Genomic DNA, 12,761 nt, shown 5'->3' with positions numbered 1-12,761 from the left:
ATGCAGGAGAACAGGATGATCCTGGGTGGGATGGTCTTTGGTGTGTCAGTGCAGGCTCAATGGGACAAATGGCCTCTTTCTGCACTGTCGGGATTTTATGTATCTCTGTCTGATTTCTTGCACATGCTACTTTCGGAAAGGGACATTTTACTGTCATGTTCAGTACTGCAGTCTCTATATTTTCATACATACCTCTAAATTAGGTTGGAATGAAATCCCCCCATTTCACTGTATTTTCGCTACCATTCCCCCCCACCCCTTCCATTCCTTATTCATTTTCCCATTACCTGTCTTATGATCCGCCCCCCCCCTCTTTATATATATTATTGTAGACAGGCTAAATCTAGTTACCATGTCTCTAAAAGATGAGATGAAATATGATTGCATACTTTGAGTCCATTATTACAGCTTGTTAAGGTCTCTTGCCAAAGAGTACTCTCAATCCTGCATCCTTCGGTAGGATTATATTAGGATATCTGGTCAGCATGGATGAGTTGGATTAAATGGTTTGTTTCCGTCCTGTGCATCTCTTTCACTATGACTATCGAATAAGGGCCAGGAGCAGGCAGGTGGGACTAGTTTAGTTGGGGATCACGTACTGAACAGTCTGTTTCCAGGCTGTATGACTTCACAGCCTCAAATGAATGGGGACCAATCCCAAAGGGATATTAAAGGTCTCAAGCACCACCTTAGGCACATGTGTGGACCCCTTCCAGATAACTGAGAGCAGTGGGGCACTGTGAAGTTCAGTACATCAGTTAGCCAGCAAGTTCTCTTCGGGAGACTTGTCTCGAGAAAGGAAGCGGTTTCCTGTGCCATCAACTGGACTGTGGATCAGTTTGGAGCAGGTCCTATATCTCTGACAACATCAGTGGACAGAGTCGAGAGTGTGGTGCTGGAAAAGCACAGCAGGTCAGGTAGCATCCAAGGAGCAGGATAATTGACGTTTAGGGCATAAACCCTTCATCAGCAATGAGGCTTGTGGGCCGGGAGGGCTGAGAGATAAATGGAAGGGGGGGGGGTGGTGTTGGGGAGAAGGTAGCTGAGAATGCGATAAGCAGATGAAGATGATTGGTCGGAGAGGAGGGTGGGGCGGATAGATGGGAAAGGTGATGGACAGGTCAGGAGGGCGAGTGGAGGCTTGGGGCTGTGATAAGGTGGGGGAGGGGGGGGGGAAGAGGAGGAGGAGGAGGAGGAGGATACATGAGGAAACTTTTGAATTCCACATTGATCCCATGTGGTTACAGGGTCCCAAGGTGGAATAAGAGGTGTTCTTCCTCCAGGCGTCAGGTGGTCAGGGTTTGGCGATGGAGACAGCCCAGGACCTCAATGATCTTGATGGAATGGGAGGGGGAGTTGAAGTGTTCAGCCACAGGGCGGTGGGGTTTGTGGGTGTCCCAGAGTGGTTCTCTGAAACAATCCACAAGTTGGCGTCCTGTCTCTCCGACGTAGAGAAGACCACATTGGATGCAATGGATACAGTGGATGACACTGGTGGAGGTAGAGGTAAATTTCTGTCAGATGTGGAAGGATCCTTTGGGGCCTTGGATGGAGGTGAGAGGAGTGGTATGGACACATGGTTTACACTTCCTGTGGTGGTGGGGAAGGGGCCGGGAGTGGGGTGTGGGCTGGTTGTGGGCGCATGGACCTGGCGAGGGAGTCGCAGAGGAAATAGCCTCTCTGGAATGCTGGTAGGGGTGGGGAGAGGAAAATATACCTGGTGGTGGGGTCCGTTTGTAGGGAGCAGAGGCTGATGTGATGTATCCGGAGGTTGGTGGGGTGGAAGGTGAGGACGGTTGGGGGTGGGTCCTGTCCTTGTTCCATTGGGAGGGATGGGGTTCAAGGGCAGTGTTGCAGGATGTGGAGGAGATGTGCTGGAGGGCATTGTCAACCACGTGGGAAGGGAAATTGCGAACTTGGAAGGAGGAGGAGGCCCTCTGGGATTTTCTACGATGGGATTGGTCATCCTGGGAACAGATGCGGCAGAGGAATTGGGAATAAGGGATTGAGTTTTTACAGGAGGTGGGGTGGGAGGAGGCGTAATCTAGCTAGCTGTGGGAGTCGGTGGGCTTGTAGTAGATGTCCACGGTTAGTCGGTTGCCAGAGATGGAGAGGTCCTGGAAAGGGAGATGGTCCAGGTCAATTTGAGGTCGGAGTGAAAGGTGTTGATAAAGATAACGAACTGTTCAAACTCCTGGGAGAGCATGAAGTGGTACTAATATGGTCATCGATGTACTGGAGGAACAGGTGTAGCTGAGGAAAATGGACTGTTCCACGTACACGACAAAGAGGCAGGCATAGCTGGGTCCCATGTGGGTGCCCATGGCTACCCCTTTAGTTTGGTACATTGGTTTGGATGCCATCTGAGGTTTGTGCGAATCACTTCAGTGGGAACGTGCAGTCCCGGGCTCAGTGAGCAGCACTGCAAGCAAAGCTCACAGAATCCTACAGGGAAACAGGCCCTTTAACCCAACAAGTCCACACCGACCCTCTGAAGAGTAACCCACCCAGATCCATTCCCCTACCCTATTAGTCTACATTACCCCCTAAACAATACACTGCACCTACACATCCCTGAACACACTGGGACAATTCAGCTTGGCTAATTCACTTGCTCATGTTTGGATTGTGGGAGCACCCAGAGGAAACCCTTGCAGACATGGGGGGAGAATGCGCAAACTTCACAAAGACAGTCACCTGAGGGTGGAATCGAACCCTGGTCCCTGGCGATGTGACACAGTGGCACTAATTACTGAGCTACTGTGCTGCCCGTGAGCCAACCTGGGGTTGGGGGAAGATGGGAGGGATGTGGGGGTGCTGTCTCGCAGAAAACAAAGAGAGCTCGCTGATGGTCCCACTGCACCCACTGTCAGAACAGGCAGGAGGTTCAGTCCTGGGGGTGACCCACATCAGCGTCACCAGCGGAATCTGCTGGTGCCCCCCCGGTGTCTCTGCAAGTTACTGGACGACGTGAACCGCCGCCTGCACTTGGGGCAGGCAAACGGCCTCTCCCCGGTGTGGACCCACTGGTGCCTCAGCAGGTTGGAGGCCTGGGTAAAGCCCTTCCTGCACTCAGGACAGCTGAACGGTCTCTCCCCCGTGTGGACCCGCTGGTGGTCCAGCAAGTGAGAGGAGCGTTTAAAGCTCTTCCCACATTCAGGGCAGATGAAGGGCCTCTCCCCGGTGTAGCCCCGCCGGTGGGTCAGCAGGTGGGAGGATTTGCTGAAGGTCTTCCCGCATTCAGGGCAGGGGAATGATCTCACCCCAGTGTGGACCTGCTGGTGGGCCACGAGGGTAGAGGAATGGGCAAAGCTCTTCTCACACGCGGGGCAAGAGAATGGACTCTCCGCAGTATGGATCCACTGGTGGGCCAGCAGGTTGGAGGAGCTGGTAAAGCCCTTCCTGCACTCTGGGCAGGGGAATGGTTTCGGAATGGCAGCCGGTGACGAGCAGTGTCCCGCAGGGTTCAGTGTTGGGGTCACAGCTGTTTGCATTATATCTTAATGATCTGGATGAAGGGACTGGGGGAACTCTAGCGAAGTTTGCAGATGATACGAAGTTAGGTGGACAGGCAGGTAGTACTGAGGAAGTGGGGAGGCAACAGAAGGATCCAGACAGTTTGGGAGAGTGGTCCAGGAAATGGCTGATGGAATTCAACGTGAACAAATGCGAGGTCTTGCATTTTAGCAAAAAGAATAAAAGTATAGACTACTTTCTGAACGGTGAGAAAATCCGTAAAGCCAAAGTACAAAGGGATCTGGGAATGCTAGTCGAGGATTCTCTAAAGGTCAACATGCAGGTTGAGTCCGTGATTAAGAAAGTGAATGCAATGTGGTCACTTATCTCAAGAGGGTTGGAATATAAAACCACCGTTGTGCTACTGAGACTTTATAAAGGCCCTATTTGGAGTACTGTGTCCAGTACTTCTGGTCCCCACACCTCAGGAAGGACATACTGGCACTGGAACGTGTCCAGCGGAGATTTACACGGATGATCCCTGGAATGGTTGGTCTAACATATGAGGAATGGCTGAGGATCCTGGGATTGTATTCATTGGAGTTTAGAAGATTAAGGGGAGACTTAATAGAGACGTACAAAATAATACATGGCTTGGAAAGGGTGGACACTAGGAAATTGTTTCCGTTAGGTGAGGAGACTAGGACCCGTGGACACAGCCTTAAAATTAGAGGGTGTCAATTCAGAACAGAAATGCGGAGACATTTCTTCAGCCAGAGAGTGGTGGGCCTGTGGAATTCATTGCCGCAGAGTGCAGTGGAGGCCGGGACGCTAAATGTCTTCAAGGCCGAGATTGATAGATTCTTGTTGTGTTGAGGAATTAAGGGCTACGGGGAGAATGTGGGTAAGTGGAGTTGAAATGCCCAGCTATGATTGAATGGCGGAGTGGACTCGATGGGCCGAATGGCCTTACTTCCACTCCTATGTCTTATGGTCTTATGGTCTCTCCCCGGTGTGACTGCGCCGATGAGTCTCCAGGGCAGACGGGAAACTGAAGCATTTCCCACAGTCGCCACACTTCCACGGTTTCTCCATGAGGCAGGATTCCTCGGGTTTCTCCATGGCTGAAGCTTCAGCCGCACACAAATGTGTGTACAGCCCCTCCCCGGTGTGAATTCCTCTTTCCAGGCCGTATAACTGTTTCTGGCTCCACACTCAGTGCACTGCAACAGTAGGGTCTCTCATCCAGTCCCACTGATGCTGAAAACGTTATGAAACAGGAACCAAAAAGCATTGCTCCATCTCACAGAATCATAGTTGAAAGTCTTTGCTGTCCCGATGGATTGAGTGACTGTCAGACATTGATGTGAAAATGATGACTGCAGACGCTGGAGTTCAGAGTCGAAAAGTGTAGTGCTGGAAAAACACAGCAGGTCAGGCAGCATCCGAGGAACAGGAAAGTCAAGCATCAGCTGTTAATTTTGAAACTTCCGTCTTCAGATAGTCTGTAAAAAGAGATTACAAAAGTCAGCATTGTCAATCCGGGGGGAGGTGGGGTCGGAATGAGACAACAAGGTATTGACACCGACACCAGAAAGAAATTGAACATAGAGACGTGGCAAACGTTAGTGGCAAGCCAGAGTCAGAGAGAGACACAGCACAGAAACATACCCTTTGGTCCAACTCATCCACTTCGACCAGAAATGGGGACAGCCACAGAAGACTCCTGCACTACCTGCCTACCCCTCCTACCTTTCCTGGGGTTAACCCATCTCCCTGACTGTAGCTGCGGCTTTTTTCCCTTCCTATCATTGCCAAACCATCATACCCCCAGGTCTTGTAAATTCCGCATTACCTCGAACTGTCGCAGCAATTTATCCACGAGATCCAATAGGATTTGCAAGCAAACACACTAACTGCAGACATAATCATCAGTAACATGGATACTCTTCCCTAATCTCCCACGTCTGACAGGAAGAACATATCACTCTCATAAAGGCCTTCACAATCTACAGACCCAGAAAATAGCACCGTCTTTTTGCTCTAAAAAAGTGCTCTGGGCTAACACTGTACTTGTGGTTTATATTTTTAAAATTTAATCAAGAGACAGATGTCAGTAAAACATATAATCATGAAAGAATCCACTCCATTCACGACTGCAGACTTACAGCTGGGTTACACGTTAAAGACTATACACTTCTCTGTTCCTGTTCTGTGAGCTCCCCCACACAGGTTCCTCCATGGTCAGCTGTGAATTTTGCTGTTCATTAACCTTTCCCAGATGCACTGCAATGTCCAGTAACTGTGCAGATTCACTGCAATGTAAATTTCTTTTTCTCTCTCCCTCATTTTGGCCTCCTATCCATGCCCCTATAAACCTGTAAAAGGTAATCTCTCAGCCTCCTACGCTCCAGGGAAAACAGCCGCAGTCTTTTCAGCCTCTCCCTATAACTCAAACCCTCCAACTCTGGCAACAGCCTTGTAAATAATTTCCAAACTCTTTTAAAGTTTCACAACATCTTTCTAACATAGGAGACCAGAACTGAATGCAGTATTCCAAAAGTGGCCTAACTAATGTGATGTACAGCCATAACATGACTCCCAACTCCTGTACTCAATGCTCTGCTCAATAAACACAAGCGCCACCAAACGCTTTCTTCACTACCATGTCTACCTGTGACTCCACTTTCACAGAACTACAAATCTGCACTCCATGGTCTCTTGATGCAGGAACACTCTCTACGGCCTTACCATTAAGTGTGTAAATCCTGCCCTGATGTGCCTTTCCAAAATGCAACACCTCACATTTATCTAAATGAAACTTTATCTGTCACTCCTCGGCCCATCAGCCCATCTGTTCAATTCTAATTTAGATTGAACTTTCTTTCCTCTCTTATTTCCTAAACGCTGAAAATCTCCATCCCACACATTCTCCCTCCATTCTCACTTTGCTGAATCTAATCCATGCTGTACCTCATCCTGAAGGGTCCAGTTTACGCTGATTTACAGCCCACGCTGGGGGGATCTAATTGAAACATACAGAATACTGATTGGCCTGGACAGGGTGGATGTTGGGGAGATGTCTCCATTGGTAGGAGAGACTAGGTCCCAAGGGCACAGCCTTAGAGTAAAGGGAAGACCTTTTAGAACGCAGATAAATGGGAAACCTTTGTAGCCAGAGATTGTGAAACCTATGGAATTCATTGCCACAGAGACTGTGTTGGGCAAGTATGAATATATTCAAGACAGAGATAAATAGGTTCTTGTGTATCAAGGATATTGAGTGTTGCGGGGAGAAAGCAAGAGAATGGGGTTGAGAAACTTGTCAGCCATGATTGAATGGTGGAGCAGACCTGATTGACTGAATGGCCTAATTTCTGCTCCTAGGTCTTATGGTCTCTTGCTGTCCTGGACATAGTTAGAGAGAACTGGGAGCAGGAGTAGGCCATTTGGTCTTTCAAGCCTGCACCAACATTGAACTGGATATGAATATACCTACATCTTGGTGGATAGGCTGGAACCTTTTTCACTGGAGCATAGGAGGTTGAGAGGTGATCTTATCAAGCTTTATAAAGTCATGAGGGGTATAGATGAGGTGAATGATGGGTTCCCTTTCCTTAGAGTGGGGGTTTCAAGGTTAGGGAGCAAATTTTGAAGGTGAGTGGAGAAAGATTTTAAAAAGACAGGAGGGACACCTTAGTTTTCCCATAGAGAATGGTTCGTATGTGGAATGAATGTCCAGAGGAAGCGGGGATGCAGGTACAGTTACAACGTTTAAAAGACATTTGGATAAGGACATGAATGGGAAAGGTTTGGACGTGTTATGGACTAGGCCAGACCACTCAAAACATTCTGAAGCAGGCAGCACAGACCGTAACTTTGCTGTTTATTTCAGTAAGTGCACAGTGAAAATTACCCAAGGTTAGCTAGGTTGACTACCAGGATTTAAAACAGATAAATGTATTCACAAGAATACAGAATGAAACACAAAGAACAGAATATAGAATACTCACAGAACTCAGTCTGTCTAAACTAGACTTAATTATGCTGTTCCAAATGTACACAACTGTCCCAATAAACAAACCCCTTAAACATACAGTAAAACTGAAACAGAGGCTGACAGGTCAAAGTTAGAAGGGCAGAAGGAGAGAGAGTTTAACAACCTTTCTCCACACAGTCCACTGCTGAACTCACTGAAACAAGGCCTCAGCTTTCACAACAGATCACTTGTCTTTCATTATGCAGGTCACTTCGAAAACATAAAAGCTTGGGCCTAAAGTCTCAACTGTTGACGTGTAAACAAAAAAGCCGACCAATACCCTTTTCATTTCTGTACTAAACCATCCATTTTGGAGCCCAGGGCCATTTTACCACCACTCTGAAAAAAACCAAGGACACAGTATCCTTGAGAAGAAGGACCAGCTTTGTGACAGGGGGATATGGGCCAAACACTGCCAGATGGGATTAGTTTAGCATGCGAACATAGCATGGACTAGTTGAACTGAAGTGTCTATTTCTGTGCTGTATGATTCTGTAATGGTCTCAAAACCATTTTCTTGCCTTCCCCTATAACCATCCACTTCTTTGTTGTTCAAAAGTCAGATGACCTCAGTCTTGAATATATTCAATGACCACCCTAATTACAGGAAGTCATCCCCATTTTCAACTCAATTCCTATTGCCTTGCTGACTGCTTGCTGCACCTGACAACTGGTGTAGAAGGACGGTGAGGTCCCTTTGTTCATCCACACATCATTCCTGATGAAGGGCTCGTGCCCAAAACATCGACTCTCCTGCTCCTCGGATGCTGCCTGATCTGCTGTGTTTTTCAAGCACCACACTTGACTCTGATCTCCAGCATCTGCAGTCCTCACTTTCTCCACATACCAATATATTATTCATTTAAACCATGCACCTACTTTCTGCCTTTTTTAAAATAGGCTTTAACTTTACATTGTGGTACTGCATTTGCTGTGCGTTTGCCAATTGAGACACAGACGTGGACCAACTTTTCCAAGGTCTGTCCCCTCCCTGGATTCACTCCCTTTCCCTTCAGTTCGTGCAAGTCAGTAACTGAATCCCAGAATGAAAAAGAAATGAAAAAGTGGGTGAGAAAAGAGAGTGCCGTACCCACAGATGTTGGACAGAGTTGCAGTCTGGGGGTGAAGCTCAATCTTCATTCAAAGAGAGAGAGAAACAACCGCATCTTGAGAAACTCTGAACAACTTCCGCGTTCAGACAAAAATGCTGTTCTGAATGGCCGGAGGACCAGGCTCCTTCTGGTCCTCCGGGTCTCACCATTGGTCCTTCAGGAGGAAGTCAAGCACCGTTTCCGCGGACAGCAAAGAGCATGCTCAGTATTTTTGCTGACACCGCAGTACATGCGCAGTTGTTGCTGACACCGCAGTACATGCGCAGTTGTTGCTGACACCGCAGTACATGCGCAGTTGTCGCTGACACCGAGAAGCATGCGCAGTATGCTCTGTGGTGGTGCTGGCTTTACTGACAGATTTTAAGCGTCCAAATGTCAATAGCAGAAAAAAAGCTGCAGCCACAATTTTATTTTTCCCTGTGGCTCGACATTTTATTCCTTTTGAATTTCGTCCGGCTTTGTATGTCTTTTCCCCATGTTAGAGGAAGTCCAAAACTAGACGGCATAAGTTAAGGGTGAGAGGGGAAAGATTTAAAACGGTCCTAAGGGGTAACTTTCATGTAGAGTGTGGTGTGTGTATGGAATGAGCTGCCCAGAGGAAGTGGTGGAGGCTGGTACAATTACAACATTTGAAAGGCATCAGGGTCAGGATGGGTATCTGAATAGGAAGGTGTGAGAGAGATATGGGCGAAATGCTGTCAAATGGGTCACTAGATCAATTTAGGAGATCTGGAGGGGATGGGCGAGTTGGACTGAAGGATCTGTTTCTGTGCTGTATGACTCTATGCGTCTATTTTAATGCAAGTTTCAGAAACATGACTGCAGCTTTTTAAAAAAAATAAATTAATATGCTTTTAGATGTTAACAATGTTTCTGATTATATCATTTTAGCTGTTCTTAATTTTAAAGATCAGCCATTTCTTGCGCACCCCTGTCTTCCAGGTAGAGTCATCGCTATTGTTAGCACGGCCGATCTACCCTGACCTGCACCCAGAGTTATCTCATGCAGGCAGAAGGGTGAGAACGTGTTAAAGTCCACACAGACAGCTGCTCAAGAGTGGGGCCGAACCCAGGTCCCTGGCATTGTGAGTCAGTGGTATGAACCACTGAGCCACTGTGCTGCTCAGAGCTTTGATGTTCTGCTTTGTCCTAGTAGTTTCTAACTTTTCATGTGCCCTTAGCAGAGGCTCTCTCCTCCTGACATTGTTGGACCACACCCACTGCAACCTTCTCCAGCCCTGAGCACATCGGTTCCTAAATCCTGGCATCAAACAGACACCAATGCGATCTGTGCTCCTGCTGACAACTGCAGAGAATGGAGACCATCCCTGTCACTTCTGTACCTTACCACCACCTCCCCCTCCCCAGTGTTGTTTTTACTCCCACTGCCCAACCAGTCAGCTCCTACCACCTGCAGCCCTCTATCAGATCCCCTTTACCTGCCAGACCTGCACTTACATCCTCCTGATCCTGTCCACTGATGCAAACAAAAGGGTCTCTCCAGAAGGGAATGACCATCTCCCAGAATAAAGTGCCTGGTTAACTTTCCCACTTTACCCTCAACATGTCTGCAGCCTGGCTTCCCGCTCCATCCCTCTGAACGAATGTCCTCCAGGATGTGTTTGCCCTGGATCACAGCATCCAGAGCTTCCCACCTTCTGCAAATTGAAAGACAAGCCCCACCCTGCCCTCTCCAATGTGTGTTGTATAACTGATAGCCACGTACGGAACCCATGAGGATGGCCTCAACACGGACCTTGGTTTCATGTCACACTACAAGTGACCGCACTCACACAGACTTGTACCCCATTATTCACACACGTTACCAAGCATGGTCGAATGCAAACACATGCTCTTATGCACAAACACACACGCTCGCATGCATGCACACACATGAGTTTATGGGCTGAAATTGCAATTGCAGAATTTTATTTGCAGATATATTATATTTTGCTCAAAAAGCACACAATCGTCAGGTAGTCAATCCATGTGTCATGTGATAAATCCCTACTTTGGAAACAGAACCAATCTGACTCAAGATTGGGTTGCAGACAGACTCTAACATGAGTGAATCAGAGGGTTTTCTTTCCCCAGAAATGATTTCATCATTAGATTCTGAACTCCAGATTTCTGACTGAATTCCAATTCCGCCATCTGCTGTGGTCGGATTCAAACCCAGGAGTTCCGAGGACTCCCCAGAACTGGGTTGATAGTCCAGTCGATAATGGCACTCGGCCCTTGTTCCTTCAATCACCCTGTGATGGCACATGAACTCACTGGTGCCTCCGCAGGTGGGAGGAGGGAGTGATGCCCTTCCCGCACTGAGAGCAGGTGAGCATGCTGTGCCTGGTGTGGACCCGCTAGTGTGTCTGCAGGCTGGAAGCATTGATGAATCCCTTCCTGTGCCTGGAGCAGGTGATCAGCCATTCCCTGTTGTGGACTCGCTGGTGAACTTCTAAAATCTCAAAACATATCATCAAGAAAGAACCCACTCTATTCACTACTGCAGACTTACGGCAAGGTTACATGTTAAAAACTCTGCACTAATCTGTTCCTGTGCTGTGAGCTCTCCTACACATGTTCCTCCACGATCAGCTGTGAATTTTGCTGTTTGTTAATTTTTCCAAGATGTTCAGAGATATATGATTTCAAACAGCAAAGGCAGTAACTATGCAGATTCACTGCTGTATCCGTTAGTAGTATAAGTTTCTCTCTCTCTCTCTCTCTCTCCCTTACAGACCATGTGCTTGCAGCCTTTGGCTGTCTTTCTCCATTTTGAAATTGCTGTTGTCTTGATTTTTTTACTCTAAAGTTCCAAAACAATGCATCAGCATATAAAACATTAATTGCTGCTCCTGGAATTCAAGGAAATTGCCTCCAACACTGAAAATACCTCAAAAAAGGAGCAGCTCTTACAGCCACAAATTTTCCAGTCCTCCATCTTGGATTAGTTCTTGGTGAACCTTCCCATATCCTCGGTTACAGTTATTCAAATAATTTGCTTTTCTATTTTTGCTAGAAAAGTGGATAACCTCACGTTTATCCACGCTAACTACATCTGACATACATTTGCCCACTCACTCAGACTGTCAAATAACATTGTATCCTCCTCACAGCTCACCCTTCCACCCAGCTTCGTGTCATCTGCAATTTGTGATATATTCCATTTAGTTTCCTCATCTAAATCATTGAGACATACTGTGAATGCCTGGGGTCCTAGTCCCAATCCCTGCAGTTATAAAACATCGATCTGACTGACCATACAAAATAGCAGATGCTAGCTTGACGTTCACAACTGACGAAGACCTGATAAGCAATTATGAACCACTGAATTACTAAATCACAGAAGCAGGCCATTCAGCCCATCGTGTCCATGCAGCTCTCTAAATGAGCTTTCTGATGTTGTGCCATTTTCCTGACGCTTCCTTGGAAACTGGTACATTGCTTGTCATCAAATAATTTTCCAATGCTCTTAACTGAATCTGCTTCAACCACTGTTCCATGCAATGTCTTCCAGATCTATTTACTCACTGTGTGAAATTTCTTTCTCACATCACATTTTCTTCCTTGTAATGGATTTGAAATCTGCATTCTTATTCTCAATGCTTTTACCATGGTGAACAGTTTTTCAATGTCTTTTCTGGGTATGATTTTTCTCATAATTTTCAAACCTTCTTTTGAATCTGACTTCAGAGATCAGTCCATGAGGCCAAGCCTCATCAACAACACAGAAACAACTGAGCATCTAAAGGGACGGCCCCTCAGTCATCACTGTGAGCCCCATAGCAACCATTGTTACCTGGGCGGCCATGCATTCCAAACCTGGTCTCTCAACATCACTAGTATTGCCCCACAGTTTGGAAAACTGTGATTCTCACTACGACTATAAAAATGGATTTTTTAAAAAACGGTTGTTGCTGAGAAGTTTAATCCTTTCTGTCCAGTAGGAAGTCAATGATGTGTTTGAGTTTTAATGACTCAGTGAATCCCTTCCCACATGTGGAGCAAGTGGATCACCAGTCCCTCTGTGCCTGTGGGGAATACATTCCAGGTCAAACTGGGAATTGGATCTCTTCCTACAGCCTGAACATACCTCTGGTAACACTCCAGGGGGACTGTGATTGTGTGGCAGAGGTCAGGCCAGTGGCTGGCTT

The 12,761-nt window shown here is 47.1% G+C and overlaps 1 protein-coding gene across 2 annotated transcripts in view; it reads right to left on the bottom strand.

Moving 5' to 3' along the window:
• Nucleotides 1-312: 312 nt before the first annotated feature.
• Nucleotides 313-12,761, bottom strand: part of LOC140460550 (uncharacterized) — a 197,900-nt gene continuing 185,451 nt past the window's right edge. Inside the window, exons 1-2 of one of the 2 annotated variants that reach the window (XR_011954185.1) lie at nucleotides 8,586-8,747; nucleotides 313-4,961 (exon numbers count right to left, since the gene is read on the bottom strand). The gene's annotated coding sequence lies outside the window, so the exon portion shown is untranslated. Of the gene's footprint in view, nucleotides 4,962-8,585; nucleotides 8,748-12,761 lie in introns of those variants that run through there. The other variant, XR_011954184.1, reaches the window with a different exon arrangement.

The sequence above is a fragment of the Chiloscyllium punctatum genome, chromosome 36, assembly GCF_047496795.1.
Source record: "Chiloscyllium punctatum isolate Juve2018m chromosome 36, sChiPun1.3, whole genome shotgun sequence".
Lineage (NCBI taxonomy): Eukaryota > Metazoa > Chordata > Chondrichthyes > Orectolobiformes > Hemiscylliidae > Chiloscyllium > Chiloscyllium punctatum.
Note: the sequence above shows the minus strand (reverse complement) of the source record. Positions and strands in the feature narration are given on the sequence as shown.